An 18824-nucleotide genomic window follows, 5' to 3' on the forward strand; every position below is an offset into this window, starting at 1 on the left:
AGATCATTTTGAGGCTAACGAGTGAAGATGTAAGCCACAAAACGCCCACTAGTTCACTAGTAAGATCATTTTGAGTCTTACTAGTGAACATGTCATCCACAAAAGAACCCACTAGTTCACTAGTAAGATCATTTTGAGGCTTACTAGTTGACATGTAAGCCACAAAACGCCCCTTAGCTCATTCGTAAGATCATTTTGAGGCTTACTAGTGAACATGTAAGCCACAAAACGCTCACTAGTTCACTAGTAAGGTCATTTTGAGGCTTACTCGTTGACAGTTAAGCCACAAAACGCTCACTAATTCACTAGTAAGGTCATTTTGACGCTTACTAGTGAACATGTAAGCCACAAAACGCACACTAGTTCATTAGTAAGATCATTTTGAGGGTTACTTGTTGACATGTAAGCCGCCAAACGCCCACTAGTTCACTCGTAAGATCATTTTGAGGCTTACTGGTGAACATGTAAGGCCATAAATGTGCCCACTAGTTCACTGGTAAGATCATTTTGAGGCTTACTATTTGACATGTAAGCCACAAAATCCCCACTAGTTCACTAGTAAGATCATTTTGAGGCTTACTAGTTGATATATAAGCCGCAAAACCCCCACTAGTTCACTGGAAAGATCATTTTGAGGCTTACTAGTGAACATGTAAGGCCATAAATGTGCCGACTAGTTCACTAGTAAGATCATTTTGAGGCTAACTAGTTGACATGTAAGCCACAAAACGCCCACTAGTTCACTAGTAAGATCATTTTGAGGCTTACAAGTGAAGATGTAAGCCACAAAACGCCCACTAGTTTACTAGTAAGATCATTTTGACGCTTACTAGTGAACACGTAAGGCCATAAATGTGCCCACTAGTTCACTAGTAAGATCATATTGAGGCTTACTATTTGACATGTAAGCCACAAAACGCCCACTAGTTCACTAGTAAGATCATTTTGAGGCTTACTAGTGAACATGTAAGCCACAAAACGCCCACTAGTTCACTAGTAAGATCATTTTGACGCTTACTAGTGAACATGTAAGCCACAAAACGCTCACTAGTTCACAAGTAAGGTCATTGTGACGCTTACTAGTGAACATGTCAGCCACAAAAGAACCCAATAGTTCACTAGTAAGATCATTTTGAGACTTACTAGTTGTCATTTAAGCCACAAAACGCCCCTTAGCTCACTCGTAAGATCATTTTGAGGCTTACTAGTGAACATGTAAGCCACAAAACGCTCACTAGTTCACTAGTAAGATCATTTTGAGGCTTACTAGTTGACATGTAAGCAACAAAATGCCCACTAGTTCTCTAGTAATATCATTTTGAGGCTTACTTGTTGACATGTAAGCCGCAAAACGGCCACTAGTTCACTAGTAAGATCATTTTGACGCTTACTCGTGAACATGTAAGCCACTAAACGCCCACGAGTTCACTGGTAAGATCATTTTGAGGCTTACTAGTGAACATGTAAGGCCATAAATGTGCCCACTAGTTCACTGGTAAGATCATTTTGAGGCTTAATAATTGACATGTAAGCCACAAAATCCCCACTAGTTCACTAGTAAGATCATTTTGAGGCTTACTAGTTGACATATAAGCCGCAAAACCCCCACTAGTTCACTGGTAAGATCATTTTGAGGCTTACTAGTGAACATGTAACGCCATAAATGTGCCCACTAGTAAGATCATTTTGAGGCTTACTAGTTGACATGTAAGCCACAAAACGTCCACTAGTTCACTAGTAAGATCATTTTGAGGCTAACGAGTGAAGATGTAAGCCACAAAACGCCCACTAGTTCACTAGTAAGATCATTTTGACGCTTACTAGTGAACATGTAAGCCACAAAACGCTCACTAGTTCACAAGTAAGGTCATTGTGACGCTTACTAGTGAACATGTCATCCACAAAAGAACCCACTAGTTCACTAGTAAGATCATTTTGAGGCTTACTAGTTGACATGTAAGCCACAAAACGCCCCTTAGCTCACTCGTAAGATCATTTTGAGGCTTACTAGTGAACATGTAAGCCACAAAACGCTCACTAGTTCACTAGTAAGGTCATTTTGACGCTTACTCGTGAACATGTAAGCCACAAAACGCCCACTAGTTCACTAGTAAGATCATTTTGAGGCTTACTATTGAACATGTAAGCCACAAAACGGCCACTAGTTCACTAGTAAGATCATTCTGACGCTTACCCGTGAACATGTAAGCCACAGAACGCCCACTAGTTCACTTGTAAGATCATTTTGAGGCTTACTAGTGAACATGTAAAGCCATAAATGTGCCCACTAGTTCACTAGTAAGATCATTTTGACGCCTACTAGTGAACATGTAAGCCACAAAACACTCACTAGTTCACTAGTAAGATCATTTTGACGCTTACTAGTTGACATGTAAGCCACAAAACGCCCCTTAGCTCACTCGTAAGATCATTTTGAGGCTTACTAGTGAACATGTAAGCCACAAAACGCTCACTAGTTCACTAGTAAGGTCATTTTGACGCTTACTCGTGAACATGTAAGCCACAAAACGCCCACTAGTTCACTAGTAAGATCATTTTGACGCTTACTATTGAACATGTAAGCCACAAAACGGCCACTAGTTCACTAGTAAGATCATTCTGACGCTTACCCGTGAACATGTAAGCCACAGAACGCCCACTAGTTCACTAGTAAGATCATTTTGAGGCTTACTAGTGAACATGTAAAGCCATAAATGTGCCCACTAGTTCACTAGTAAGATCATTTTGACGCCTACTAGTGAACATGTAAGCCACAAAACACTCACTAGTTCACTAGTAAGGTCATTTTGACACTTACTAGTGAACATGTAAGCCACAAAACGCTCACTAGTTCACTAGTAAGATCATTTTGAGGCTTACTAGTGAACATGTAAGGCCATAAATGTGCCCACTAGTTCTCTAGTAAGATCATTTTGAGGCTTACTAGTGAACATGTAAGGCCATAAATGTGCCCACTAGTTCACTAGTAAGATCATTTTGAGGCTTGCTTTTTGACATGTAAGCCACAAAACGCCCACTAGTTCACTAGTAAGATCATTGTGAGGCTTACTAGTGAACATGTAAGCCACAAAACGCTCACTAGTTCACTAGTGAGATCATTTTGAGGCTTACTAGTTGACCTGTAAGCCACAAAATGCCTACTAGTTCACTAGTAAGATCATTGTGAGGCTTACTAGTTGACATGTAAGCCGCAAAACGCCCACTAGTTCATTAGTAAGATCATTTTGAGGCTTACTTGTTGACATGTAAGCCGCCAAACGCCCACTAGTTCACTCGTAAGATCATTTTGAGGCTTACTACTTGACATGCAAGCCGCAAAACGCCCACTAGTTCACTAGTAAGATCATTTTGACGCTTACTCGTGAACATGTAAGCCACAAAACGCCCACTAGTTCACTAGTAAGATGATTTTGAGGCTTACTACTTGACATGTAAGCCACAAAATGCCCACTAGTTCTCTAGTAAGATCATTTTGAGGCTTACTCGTGAAGATGTAAGCCACAAAACGCCCACTAGTTCACTAGTAAGATAATTTTGAGGCTTACTTGTTGACATGTAAGCCGCAAAACGCCCAGTAGTTCACTCGTAAGATCATTTTGAGGCTTACTAGTTGACATGCAAGCCGCAAAACGCCCACTAGTTCACTAGTAAGATCATTTTGACGCTTACTCGTGAACATGTAAGCCACAAAACGCCCACTAGTTCACTAGTAAGATGATTTTGAGGCTTACTACTTGACATGTAAGCCACAAAACGCCCACTAGTTCACTAGTAAGATCATTTTGACGCTTACTAGTGAACATGTAAGCCACAAAACGCTCACTAGTTCACAAGTAAGGTCATTGTGACGCTTACTAGTGAACATGTCAGCCACAAAAGAACCCAATAGTTCACTAGTAAGATCATTTTGAGGCTTACTAGTTGTCATTTAAGCCACAAAACGCCCCTTAGCTCACTCGTAAGATCATTTTGAGGCTTACTAGTGAACATGTAAGCCACAAAACGCTCACTAGTTCACTAGTAAGGTCATTTTGACGCTTACTCGTGAACATGTAAGCCACAAATTGTCACTAGTTCACTAGTAAGGTCATTTTGACGCTTACTAGTTAACATGTAAGCCACAAAAGGCCCACTAGTTCACTAGTAAGATCATTTTGAGGCTTACTAGTGAACATGTAAGCCACAAAACGGCCACTAGTTCACTAGTAAGATCATTTTGACGCTTACCCGTGAACATGTAAGCCACAGAACGCCCACTAGTTCACTAGTAAGATCATTTTGAGGCATACTAGTGAACATGTAAGGCCATAAATGTGCCCACTAGTTCACTAGTAAGATCATTTTGACGCCTACTAGTGAACATGTAAGCCACAAAACACTCACTAGTTCACTAGTAAGGTCATTTTGACACTTACTAGTGAACATGTAAGCCACAAAACGCTCACTAGTTCACTAGTAAGATCATTTTGAGGCTTACTAGTGAACATGTAAGGCCATAAATGTGCCCACTAGTTCACTAGTAAGATCATTTTGAGGCTTAGTAGTTGACCTGTAAGCCACAAAATGCCCACTAGTTCACTAGTAAGATCATTGTGAGGCTTACTAGTTGACATGTAAGCCGCAAAACGCCCACTAGTTCATTCGTTAGATCATTTTGAGGCTTACTTGTTGACATGTAAGCCGCCAAACGCCCACTAGTTCACTCGTAAGATCATTTTGAGGCTTACTAGTTGACATGCAAGCCGCAAAACGCCCACTAGTTCACTAGTAAGATCATTTTGACGCTTACTAGTGAACATGTAAGCCACAAAACGCCCACTAGTTCATTAGTAAGATCATTTTGAGGCTTACTTGTTGACATGTAAGCCGCAAAACGGCCACTAGTTCACTAGTAAGATCATTTTGACGCTTACTCGTGAACATGTAAGCCACAAAACGCCCAAGAGTTCACTGGTAAGATTATTTTGAGGCTTAATAGTGAACATGTAAGGCCATAAATGTGCCCACTAGTTCACTCGTAAGATCATTTTGAGGCTTACTTGTTGACATGTAAGCCGCAAAACGGCCACTAGTTCACTAGTAAGATCATTTTGACGCTTACTCGTGAACATGTAAGCCACAAAACGCCCAAGAGTTCACTGGTAAAATCATTTTGAGGCTTAATAGTGAACATGTAAGGCCATAAATGTGCCCACTAGTTCACTCGTAAGATCATTTTGAGGCTTATTAGTTGACATGTAAGCCACAAAATCCCCACTAGTTCACTAGTAAGATCATTTTGAGGCTTACTAGTTTACATAAAAGCCGCAAAACCCCCACTAGTTCACTGGTAAGATCATTTTGAGGCTTACTAGTGAACATGTAAGGCCATAAATGTGCCCACTAGTTCACTAGTAAGATCATTTTGAGGCTTACTAGTTGACATGTAAGCCACAAAACGTCCACTAATTCACTAGTAAGATCATTTTGAGGCTAACGAGTGAAGATGTAAGCCACAAAACGCCCACTAGTTCACTAGTAAGATCATTTTGAGTCTTACTAGTGAACATGTCATCCACAAAAGAACCCACTAGTTCACTAGTAAGATCATTTTGAGGCTTACTAGTTGACATGTAAGCCACAAAACGCCCCTTAGCTCATTCGTAAGATCATTTTGAGGCTTACTAGTGAACATGTAAGCCACAAAACGCTCACTAGTTCACTAGTAAGGACATTTTGAGGCTTACTCGTTGACAGTTAAGCCACAAAACGCTCACTAATTCACTAGTAAGGTCATTTTGACGCTTACTAGTGAACATGTAAGCCACAAAACGCACACTAGTTCATTAGTAAGATCATTTTGAGGGTTACTTGACATGTAAGCCGCCAAACGCCCACTAGTTCACTCGTAAGATCATTTTGAGGCTTACTGGTGAACATGTAAGGCCATAAATGTGCCCACTAGTTCACTGGTAAGATCATTTTGAGGCTTACTATTTGACATGTAAGCCACAAAATCCCCACTAGTTCACTAGTAAGATCATTTTGAGGCTTACTAGTTGATATATAAGCCGCAAAACCCCCACTAGTTCACTGGAAAGATCATTTTGAGGCTTACTAGTGAACATGTAAGGCCATAAATGTGCCGACTAGTTCACTAGTAAGATCATTTTGAGGCTAACTAGTTGACATGTAAGCCACAAAACGCCCACTAGTTCACTAGTAAGATCATTTTGAGGCTTACAAGTGAAGATGTAAGCCACAAAACGCCCACTAGTTTACTAGTAAGATCATTTTGACGCTTACTAGTGAACACGTAAGGCCATAAATGTGCCCACTAGTTCACTAGTAAGATCATATTGAGGCTTACTATTTGACATGTAAGCCACAAAACGCCCACTAGTTCACTAGTAAGATCATTTTGAGGCTTACTAGTGAACATGTAAGCCACAAAACGCCCACTAGTTCACTAGTAAGATCATTTTGACGCTTACTAGTGAACATGTAAGCCACAAAACGCTCACTAGTTCACAAGTAAGGTCATTGTGACGCTTACTAGTGAACATGTCAGCCACAAAAGAACCCAATAGTTCACTAGTAAGATCATTTTGAGACTTACTAGTTGTCATTTAAGCCACAAAACGCCCCTTAGCTCACTCGTAAGATCATTTTGAGGCTTACTAGTGAACATGTAAGCCACAAAACGCTCACTAGTTCACTAGTAAGATCATTTTGAGGCTTACTAGTTGACATGTAAGCAACAAAATGCCCACTAGTTCTCTAGTAATATCATTTTGAGGCTTACTTGTTGACATGTAAGCCGCAAAACGGCCACTAGTTCACTAGTAAGATCATTTTGACGCTTACTCGTGAACATGTAAGCCACAAAACGCCCACGAGTTCACTGGTAAGATCATTTTGAGGCTTACTAGTGAACATGTAAGGCCATAAATGTGCCCACTAGTTCACTGGTAAGATCATTTTGAGGCTTAATAATTGACATGTAAGCCACAAAATCCCCACTAGTTCACTAGTAAGATCATTTTGAGGCTTACTAGTTGACATATAAGCCGCAAAACCCCCACTAGTTCACTGGTAAGATCATTTTGAGGCTTACTAGTGAACATGTAACGCCATAAATGTGCCCACTAGTTCACTAGTAAGATCATTTTGAGGCTTACTAGTTGACATGTAAGCCACAAAACGTCCACTAGTTCACTAGTAAGATCATTTTGAGGCTAACGAGTGAAGATGTAAGCCACAAAACGCCCACTAGTTCACTAGTAAGATCATTTTGACGCTTACTAGTGAACATGTAAGCCACAAAACGCTCACTAGTTCACAAGTAAGGTCATTGTGACGCTTACTAGTGAACATGTCATCCACAAAAGAACCCACTAGTTCACTAGTAAGATCAGTTTGAGGCTTACTAGTTGACATGTAAGCCACAAAACGCCCCTTAGCTCACTCGTAAGATCATTTTGAGGCTTACTAGTGAACATGTAAGCCACAAAACGCTCACTAGTTCACTAGTAAGGTCATTTTGACGCTTACTCGTGAACATGTAAGCCACAAATTGTCACTAGTTCACTAGTAAGGTCATTTTGACGCTTACTACTTAACATGTAAGCCACAAAACGCCCACTAGTTCACTAGTAAGATCATTTTGAGGCTTACTTGTTGACATGTAAGCCGCAAAACACCCACTAGTTCACTCGTAAGATCATTTTGAGGCTTACTAGTTGACATGCAAGCCGCAAAACGCCCACTAGTTCACTAGTAAGATCATTTTGACGCTTACTCGTGAACATGTAAGCCACAAAACGCCCAAGAGTTCACTGGTAAGATCATTTTGAGGCTTAATAGTGAACATGTAAGGCCATAAATGTGCCCACTAGTTCACTCGTAAGATCATTTTGAGGCTTATTAGTTGACATGTAAGCCACAAAATCCCCACTAGTTCACTAGTAAGATCATTTTGAGGCTTACTAGTGAACATGTAAGCCACAAAACGCCCACTAGTTCACTAGTAAGATCATTTTGACGCTTACTAGTGAACATGTAAGCCACAAAACGCTCACTAGTTCACTAGTAAGGTCATTTTGACGCTTACTCGTGAACATGTAAGCCACAAAACGCCCACTAGTTCACTAGTAAGATCATTTTGAGGCTTACTATTGAACATGTAAGCCACAAAACGGCCACTAGTTCACTAGTAAGATCATTCTGACGCTTACCCGTGAACATGTAAGCCACAGAACGCCCACTAGTTCACTTGTAAGATCATTTTGAGGCTTACTAGTGAACATGTAAAGCCATAAATGTGCCCACTAGTTCACTAGTAAGATCATTTTGACGCCTACTAGTGAACATGTAAGCCACAAAACACTCACTAGTTCACTAGTAAGATCATTTTGACGCTTACTAGTTGACATGTAAGCCACAAAACGCCCCTTAGGTCACTCGTAAGATCATTTTGAGGCTTACTAGTGAACATGTAAGCCACAAAACGCTCACTAGTTCACTAGTAAGGTCATTTTGACGCTTACTCATGAACATGTAAGCCACAAAACGCCCACTAGTTCACTAGTAAGATCATTTTGACGCTTACTATTGAACATGTAAGCCACAAAACGGCCACTAGTTCACTAGTAAGATCATTCTGACGCTTACCCGTGAACATGTAAGCCACAGAACGCCCACTAGTTCACTAGTAAGATCATTTTGAGGTTTACTAGTGAACATGTAAAGCCATAAATGTGCCCACTAGTTCACTAGTAAGATCATTTTGACGCCTACTAGTGAACATGTAAGCCACAAAACACTCACTAGTTCACTAGTAAGGTCATTTTGACACTTACTAGTGAACATGTAAGCCACAAAACGCTCACTAGTTCACTAGTAAGATCATTTTGAGGCTTACTAGTGAACATGTAAGGCCATAAATGTGCCCACTAGTTCTCTAGTAAGATCATTTTGAGGCTTACTAGTGAACATGTAAGGCCATAAATGTGCCCACTAGTTCACTAGTAAGATCATTTTGAGGCTTGCTTTTTGACATGTAAGCCACAAAACGCCCACTAGTTCACTAGTAAGATCATTGTGAGGCTTACTAGTGAACATGTAAGCCACAAAACGCTCACTAGTTCACTAGTGAGATCATTTTGAGGCTTACTAGTTGACCTGTAAGCCACATAATGCCTACTAGTTCACTAGTAAGATCATTGTGAGGCTTACTAGTTGACATGTAAGCCGCAAAACGCCCACTAGTTCATTAGTAAGATCATTTTGAGGCTTACTTGTTGACATGTAAGCCGCCAAACGCCCACTAGTTCACTCGTAAGATCATTTTGAGGCTTACTACTTGACATGCAAGCCGCAAAACGCCCACTAGTTCACTAGTAAGATCATTTTGACGCTTACTCGTGAACATGTAAGCCACAAAACGCCCACTAGTTCACTAGTAAGATGATTTTGAGGCTTACTACTTGACATGTAAGCCACAAAATGCCCACTAGTTCTCTAGTAAGATCATTTTGAGGCTTACTCGTGAAGATGTAAGCCACAAAACGCCCACTAGTTCACTAGTAAGATAATTTTGAGGCTTACTTGTTGACATGTAAGCCGCAAAACGCCCACTAGTTCACTCGTAAGATCATTTTGAGGCTTACTAGTTGACATGCAAGCCGCAAAACGCCCACTAGTTCACTAGTAAGATCATTTTAACGCTTACTAGTGAACATGTAAGCCGCAAAACGGCCACTAGTTCACTAATAAGATCATTTTGACGCTTACTCGTGAACATGTAAGCCACAAAACGCCCACTAGTTCACTAGTAAGATCATTTTGAGGCTTACTATTGAACATGTAAGCCACAAAACGGCCACTAGTTCACTAGTAAGATCATTCTGACGCTTACCCGTGAACATGTAAGCCACAGAACGCCCACTAGTTCACTGGTAAGATCATTTTGAGGCTTACTAGTTGACATGTAAGCCACAAAATCCCCACTAGTTCACTACTAAGATCATTTTGAGGCTTACTAGTTGACATATAAGCCGCAAACCCCCCACTAGTTCACTGGTAAGATCATTTTGAGGCTTACTAGTGAACATGTAAGCCACAAAACGCCCACTAGTTCACTAGTAAGATCATTTTGACGCTTACTAGTGAACATGTAAGCCACAAAACGCTCACTAGTTCACTAGTAAGGTCATTTTGACGCTTACTCGTGAACATGTAAGCCACAAAACGCCCACTAGTTCACTAGTAAGATCATTTTGAGGCTTACTATTGAACATGTAAGCCACAAAACGGCCACTAGTTCACTAGTAAGATCATTCTGACTCTTACCCGTGAACATGTAAGCCACAGAACGCCCACTAGTTCACTTGTAAGATCATTTTGAGGCTTACTAGTGAACATGTAAAGCCATAAATGTGCCCACTAGTTCACTAGTAAGATCATTTTGACGCCTACTAGTGAACATGTAAGCCACAAAACACTCACTAGTTCACCAGTAAGATCATTTTGACGCTTACTAGTTGACATGTAAGCCACAAAACGCCCCTTAGCTCACTCGTAAGATCATTTTGAGGCTTACTAGTGAACATGTAAGCCACAAAACGCTCACTAGTTCACTAGTAAGGTCATTTTGACGCTTACTCGTGAACATGTAAGCCACAAAACGCCCACTAGTTCACTAGTAAGATCATTTTGACGCTTACTATTGAACATGTAAGCCACAAAACGGCCACTAGTTCACTAGTAAGATCATTCTGACGCTTACCCGTGAACATGTAAGCCACAGAACGCCCACTAGTTCACTAGTAAGATCATTTTGAGGTTTACTAGTGAACATGTAAAGCCATAAATGTGCCCACTAGTTCACTAGTAAGATCATTTTGACGCCTACTAGTGAACATGTAAGCCACAAAATCCCCACTAGTTCACTACTAAGATCATTTTGAGGCTTACTAGTTGACATATAAGCCGCAAACCCCCCACTAGTTCACTAGTAAGATCATTTTGAGGCTTACTAGTGAACATGTAAGCCACAAAACGCCCACTAGTTCACTAGTAAGATCATTTTGACGCTTACTAGTGAACATGTAAGCCACAAAACGCTCACTAGTTCACTAGTAAGGTCATTTTGACGCTTACTCGTGAACATGTAAGCCACAAAACGCCCACTAGTTCACTAGTAAGATCATTTTGAGGCTTACTATTGAACATGTAAGCCACAAAACGGCCACTAGTTCACTAGTAAGATCATTCTGACGCTTACCCGTGAACATGTAAGCCACAGAACGCCCACTAGTTCACTTGTAAGATCATTTTGAGGCTTACTAGTGAACATGTAAAGCCATAAATGTGCCCACTAGTTCACTAGTAAGATCATTTTGACGCCTACTAGTGAACATGTAAGCCACAAAACACTCACTAGTTCACTAGTAAGATCATTTTGACGCTTACTAGTTGACATGTAAGCCACAAAACGCCCCTTAGCTCACTCGTAAGATCATTTTGAGGCTTACTAGTGAACATGTAAGCCACAAAACGCTCACTAGTTCACTAGTAAGGTCATTTTGACGCTTACTCGTGAACATGTAAGCCACAAAACGCCCACTAGTTCACTAGTAAGATCATTTTGACGCTTACTATTGAACATGTAAGCCACAAAACGGCCACTAGTTCACTAGTAAGATCATTCTGACGCTTACCCGTGAACATGTAAGCCACAGAACGCCCACTAGTTCACTAGTAAGATCATTTTGAGGTTTACTAGTGAACATGTAAAGCCATAAATGTGCCCACTAGTTCACTAGTAAGATCATTTTGACGCCTACTAGTGAACATGTAAGCCACAAAACACTCACTAGTTCACTAGTAAGGTCATTTTGACACTTACTAGTGAACATGTAAGCCACAAAACGCTCACTAGTTCACTAGTAAGATCATTTTGAGGCTTACTAGTGAACATGTAAGGCCATAAATGTGCCCACTAGTTCTCTAGTAAGATCATTTTGAGGCTTACTAGTGAACATGTAAGGCCATAAATGTGCCCACTAGTTCACTAGTAAGATCATTTTGAGGCTTGCTTTTTGACATGTAAGCCACAAAACGCCCACTAGTTCACTAGTAAGATCATTGTGAGGCTTACTAGTGAACATGTAAGCCACAAAACGCTCACTAGTTCACTAGTGAGATCATTTTGAGGCTTACTAGTTGACCTGTAAGCCACATAATGCCTACTAGTTCACTAGTAAGATCATTGTGAGGCTTACTAGTTGACATGTAAGCCGCAAAACGCCCACTAGTTCATTAGTAAGATCATTTTGAGGCTTACTTGTTGACATGTAAGCCGCCAAACGCCCACTAGTTCACTCGTAAGATCATTTTGAGGCTTACTACTTGACATGCAAGCCGCAAAACGCCCACTAGTTCACTAGTAAGATCATTTTGACGCTTACTCGTGAACATGTAAGCCACAAAACGCCCACTAGTTCACTAGTAAGATGATTTTGAGGCTTACTACTTGACATGTAAGCCACAAAATGCCCACTAGTTCTCTAGTAAGATCATTTTGAGGCTTACTCGTGAAGATGTAAGCCACAAAACGCCCACTAGTTCACTAGTAAGATAATTTTGAGGCTTACTTGTTGACATGTAAGCCGCAAAACGCCCACTAGTTCACTCGTAAGATCATTTTGAGGCTTACTAGTGAACATGCAAGCCGCAAAACGCCCACTAGTTCACTAGTAAGATCATTTTAACGCTTACTAGTGAACATGTAAGCCGCAAAACGGCCACTAGTTCACTAATAAGATCATTTTGACGCTTACTCGTGAACATGTAAGCCACAAAACGCCCACTAGTTCACTAGTAAGATCATTTTGAGGCTTACTATTGAACATGTAAGCCACAAAACGGCCACTAGTTCACTAGTAAGATCATTCTGACGCTTACCCGTGAACATGTAAGCCACAGAACGCCCACTAGTTCACTGGTAAGATCATTTTGAGGCTTACTAGTTGACATGTAAGCCACAAAATCCCCACTAGTTCACTACTAAGATCATTTTGAGGCTTACTAGTTGACATATAAGCCGCAAACCCCCCACTAGTTCACTGGTAAGATCATTTTGAGGCTTACTAGTGAACATGTAAGGCCATAAATGTGCCCACTAGTTCACTAGTAAGATCATTTTGAGGCTTACTAGTTGACATGTAAGCCACAAAACGTCCACTAGTTCACTAGTAAGATCATTTTGAGGCTAACGAGTGAAGATGTAAGCCACAAAACGCCCACTAGTTCACTAGTAAGATCATTTTGAGTCTTACTAGTGAACATGTAAGCCACAAAACGCCCACTAGTTCACTAGTAAGATCATTTTGACGCTTACTAGTGAACATGTAAGCCACAAAACGCTCACTAGTTCACAAGTAAGGTCATTGTGACGCTTACTAGTGAACATGTCATCCACAAAAGAACCCACTAGTTCACTCGTAAGATCATTTTGAGGCTTACTAGTGAACATGTAAGCCACAAAACGCTCACTAGTTCACTAGTAAGATCATTTTGAGGCTTAGTAGTTGACATGTAAGCCACAAAATGCCCACTAGTTCACTAGTAAGATCATTGCGAGGCTTACTAGTTGACATGTAAGCCGCAAAACGCCCACTAGTTCATTAGTAAGATCATTTTGAGGCTTACTTGTTGTCACGTAAGCCGCAAAACGCCCACTAGTTCACTCGTAAGATCATTTTGAGGCTTACTAGTTGACATGCAAGCCGCAAAACGCCCACTAGTTCACTAGTAAGATCATTTTGAGGCTTACTAGTTGACATGTAAGCCACAAAATCCCCACTAGTTCACTACTAAGATCATTTTGAGGCTTACTAGTTGACATATAAGCCGCAAACCCCCCACTAGTTCACTGGTAAGATCATTTTGAGGCTTACTAGTGAACATGTAAGGCCATAAATGTGCCCACTAGTTCACTAATAAGATCATTTTGAGGCTTACTAGTTGACATGTAAGCCACAAAACGTCCACTAGTTCACTAGTAAGATCATTTTGAGGCTAACGAGTGAAGATGTAAGCCACAAAACGCCCACTAGTTCACTAGTAAGATCATTTTGAGTCTTACTAGTGAACATGTAAGCCACAAAACGCCCACTAGTTCACTAGTAAGATCATTTTGACGCTTACTAGTGAACATGTAAGCCACAAAACGCTCACTAGTTCACAAGTAAGGTCATTGTGACGCTTACTAGTGAACATGTCATCCACAAAAGAACCCACTAGTTCACTCGTAAGATCATTTTGAGGCTTACTAGTGAACATGTAAGCCACAAAACGCTCACTAGTTCACTAGTAAGATCATTTTGAGGCTTAGTAGTTGACATGTAAGCCACAAAATGCCCACTAGTTCACTAGTAAGATCATTGCGAGGCTTACTAGTTGACATGTAAGCCGCAAAACGCCCACTAGTTCATTAGTAAGATCATTTTGAGGCTTACTTGTTGTCACGTAAGCCGCAAAACGCCCACTAGTTCACTCGTAAGATCATTTTGAGGCTTACTAGTTGACATGCAAGCCGCAAAACGCCCACTAGTTCACTAGTAAGATCATTTTGACGCTTACTCGTGAACATGTAAGCCGCAAAACGCCCACTACTTCACTAGTAAGATGATTTTGACGCTTACTAGTGAACATGTAAGGCCATAAATGTGCCCACTAGTTCACTAGTAAGATCATTTTGAGGCTTACTCGTTGACATGTAAGCCACAAAACGCTCACTAATTCACTAGTAAGGTCATTTTGACGCTTACTAGTGAACATGTAAGCCACAAAACGCCCACTATTTCATTAGTAAGATCATTTTGAGGCTTACTGGTGAACATGTAAGGCCATAAATGTGCCCATTAGTTCACTGGTAAGATCATTTTGAGGCTTACTAGTTGATATGTAAGCCGCAAAACCCCCACTAGTTTACTAATAAGATCATTTTGACGCTTACTAGTGAACACGTAAGGCCATAAATGTGCCCACTAGTTCACTAGTAAGATCATATTGAGGCTTACTATTTGACATGTAAGCCGCAAAACGCCCACTAGTTCACTAGTAAGATCATTTTGAGGCTTACTAGTGAACATGTAAGCCACAAAACGCCCACTAGTTCACTAGTAAGATCGTTTTGACGCTTACTAGTGAACATGTAAGCCACAAAACGCTCACTAGTTCACAAGTAAGGTCATTGTGACACTTTCTAGTGAACATGTCAGCCACAAAAGAACCCACTAGTTCACTAGTAAGATCATTTTGAGGCTTACTAGTTGTCATGTAAGCCACAAAACGCCCCTTAGCTCACTCGTAAGATCATTTTGAGGCTTACTAGTGAATATGTAAGACACAAAACGCTCACTAGTAAGGTCATTTTGACGCTTACTCGTGAACATGTAAGCCACAAATTGTCACTAGTTCACTAGTAAGGTCATTTTGACGCTTACTAGTTAACATGTAAGCCACAAAACGCCCACTAGTTCACTAGTAAGATCATTTTGAGGCTTACTAGTTGACATGCAAGCCGCAAAACGCCCACTAGTTCACTAGTAAGATCATTTTGACGCTTACTAGTGAACATGTAAGCCACAAAACGCCCACTAGTTCATTAGTAAGATCATTTTGAGGCTTACTGTTTGACATGTAAGCCGCAAAACGGCCACTAGTTCACTAGTAATATCATTTTGACGCTTACTCATGAACATGTAAGCCACAAAACGCCCACGAGTTCACTGGTAAGATCATTTTGAGGCTTAATAGTGAACATGTAAGGCCATAAATGTGCCCACTAGTTCACTCGTAAGATCATTTTGAGGCTTATTAGTTGACATGTAAGCCACAAAATCCCCACTAGTTCACTAGTAAGATCATTTTGAGGCTTACTAGTTTACATATAAGCCGCAAAACCCCCACTAGTTCACTGGTAAGATCATTTTGAGGCTTACTAGTTGACATGTAAGCCACAAAATCCCCACTAGTTCACTACTAAGATCATTTTGAGGCTTACTATTGAACATGTAAGCCACAAAACGGCCACTAGTTCACTCGTAAGATCATTCTGACGCTTACCCGTGAACATGTAAGCCACAGAACGCCCACTAGTTCACTAGTAAGATCATTTTGAGGCTTACTAGTGAACATGTAAAGCCATAAATGTGCCCACTAGTTCACTAGTAAGATCATTTTGACGCCTACTAGTGAACATGTAAGCCACAAAACACTCACTAGTTCACTAGTAAGATCATTTTGACGCTTACTAGTTGACATGTAAGCCACAAAACGCCCCTTAGCTCACTCGTAAGATCATTTTGAGGCTTACTAGTGAACATGTAAGCCACTAAACGCTCACTAGTTCACTAGTAAGGTCATTTTGACGCTTACTCGTGAACATGTAAGCCACAAAATGCCCACTAGTTCACTAGTAAGATCATTTTGAGGCTTACTAGTGAACATGTAAGGCCATAAATGTGCCCACTAGTTCACTGGTAAGATCATTTTGAGGCTTACTAGTTGACATGTAAGCCACAAAATCCCCACTAGTTCACTAGTAAGATCATTTTGAGGCTTACTAGTTGACATATAAGCCGCAAAACCCCCACTAGTTCACTGGTAAGATCATTTTGAGGCTTACTAGTGAACATGTAAGGCCATAAATGTGCCCACTAGTTCACTAGTAAGATCATTTTGAGGCTTACTAGTTGACATGTAAGCCACAAAACGTCCACTAGTTCACTAGTAAGATCATTTTGAGGCTAACGAGTGAAGATGTAAGCCACAAAACGCCCACTAGTTCACTAGTAAGATCATTTTGAGTCTTACTAGTGAACATGTAAGCCACAAAACGCCCACTAGTTCACTAGTAAGATCATTTTGACGCTTACTAGTGAAGATGTAAGCCACAAAACGCTCACTAGTTCACAAGTAAGGTCATTGTGACGCTTACTAGTGAACATGTCATCCACAAAAGAACCCACTAGTTCACTCGTAAGATCATTTTGAGTCTTACTAGTGAACATGTAAGCCACAAAACGCTCACTAGTTCACTAGTAAGATCATTTTGAGGCTTAGTAGTTGACATGTAAGCCACAAAATGCCCTCTAGTTCACTAGTAAGATCATTGTGAGGCTTACTAGTTGACATGTAAGCCGCAAAACGCCCACTAGTTCATTAGTAAGATCATTTTGAGGCTTACTTGTTGTCATGTAAGCCGCAAAACGCCCACTAGTTCACTCGTAAGATCATTTTGAGGCTTACTCGTGAACATGTAAGCCGCAAAACGCCCACTAGTTCACTAGTAAGATCATTTTGACGCTTACTAGTGAACATGTAAGGCCATAAATGTGCCCACTAGTTCACTAGTAAGATCATTTTGAGGCTTACTCGTTGACATGTAAGCCACAAAACGCTCACTAATTCACTAGTAAGGTCATTTTGACGCTTACTAGTGAACATGTAAGCCACAAAACGCCCACTAGTTCATTAGTAAGATCATTTTGAGGCTTACTGGTGAACATGTAAGGCCATAAATGTGCCCACTAGTTCACTGGTAAGATCATTTTGAGGCTTACTAGTTGATATGTAAGCCGCAAAACCCCCACTAATTTACTAATAAGATCATTTTGACGCTTAGTAGTGAACACGTAAGGCCATAAATGTGCCCACTAGTTCACTAGTAAGATCATATTGAGGCTTACTATTTGACATGTAAGCCACAAAACGCCCACTAGTTCACTAGTAAGATCATTTTGAGGCTTACTAGTGAACATGTAAGCCACAAAACGCCCACTAGTTCACTAGTAAGATCATTTTGACGCTTACTAGTGAACATGTAAGCCACAAAACGCTCACTAGTTCACAAGTAAGGTCATTGTGACGCTTTCTAGTGAACATGTCAGCCACAAAAGAACCCACTAGTTCACTAGTAAGATCATTTTGAGGCTTACTAGTTGTCATGTAAGCCACAAAACGCCCCTTAGCTCACTCGTAAGATCATTTTGAGGCTTACTAGTGAACATGTAAGACACAAAACGCTCAATAGTAAGGTCATTTTGACGCTTACTCGTGAACATGTAAGCCACAAATTGTCACTAGTTCACTAGTAAGGTCATTTTGACACTTACTAGTTAACATGTAAGCCACAAAACGCCCACTAGTTCACTAGTAAGATCATTTTGAGGCTTACTAGTTGACATGCAAGCCGCAAAACGCCCACTAGTTCACTAGTAAGATCATTTTGACGCTTACTAGTGAACATGTAAGCCACAAAACGCCCACTAGTTCATTAGTAAGATCATTTTGAGGCTTACTTGTTGACATGTAAGCCGCAAAACGGCCACTAGTTCACTAGTAAGATCATTTTGACGCTTACTCGTGAACATGTAAACCACAAAACGCCCACGAGTTCACTGGTAAGATCATTTTCAGGCTTACTAGTGAACATGTAAGGCCATAAATGTGCCCACTAGTTCACTGGTAAGATCATTTTGAGGCTTAATAGTTGACATGTAAGCCACAAAATCCCCACTAGTTCACTAGTAAGATAATTTTGAGGCTTACTAGTTGACATATAAGCCGCAAAACCCCCACTAGTTCACTGGTAAGATCATTTTGAGGCTTACTAGTGAACATGTAAGGCCATAAATGTGCCCACTAGTTCACTAGTAAGATCATTTTGAGGCTTACTAGTTGACATGTAAGCCACAAAACGTCCACTAGTTCACTAATAAGATCATTTTGAGGCTAACGAGTGAAGATGT

The sequence above is a fragment of the Hippocampus zosterae genome, unplaced genomic scaffold, assembly GCF_025434085.1.
Source record: "Hippocampus zosterae strain Florida unplaced genomic scaffold, ASM2543408v3 HiC_scaffold_22, whole genome shotgun sequence".
Lineage (NCBI taxonomy): Eukaryota > Metazoa > Chordata > Actinopteri > Syngnathiformes > Syngnathidae > Hippocampus > Hippocampus zosterae.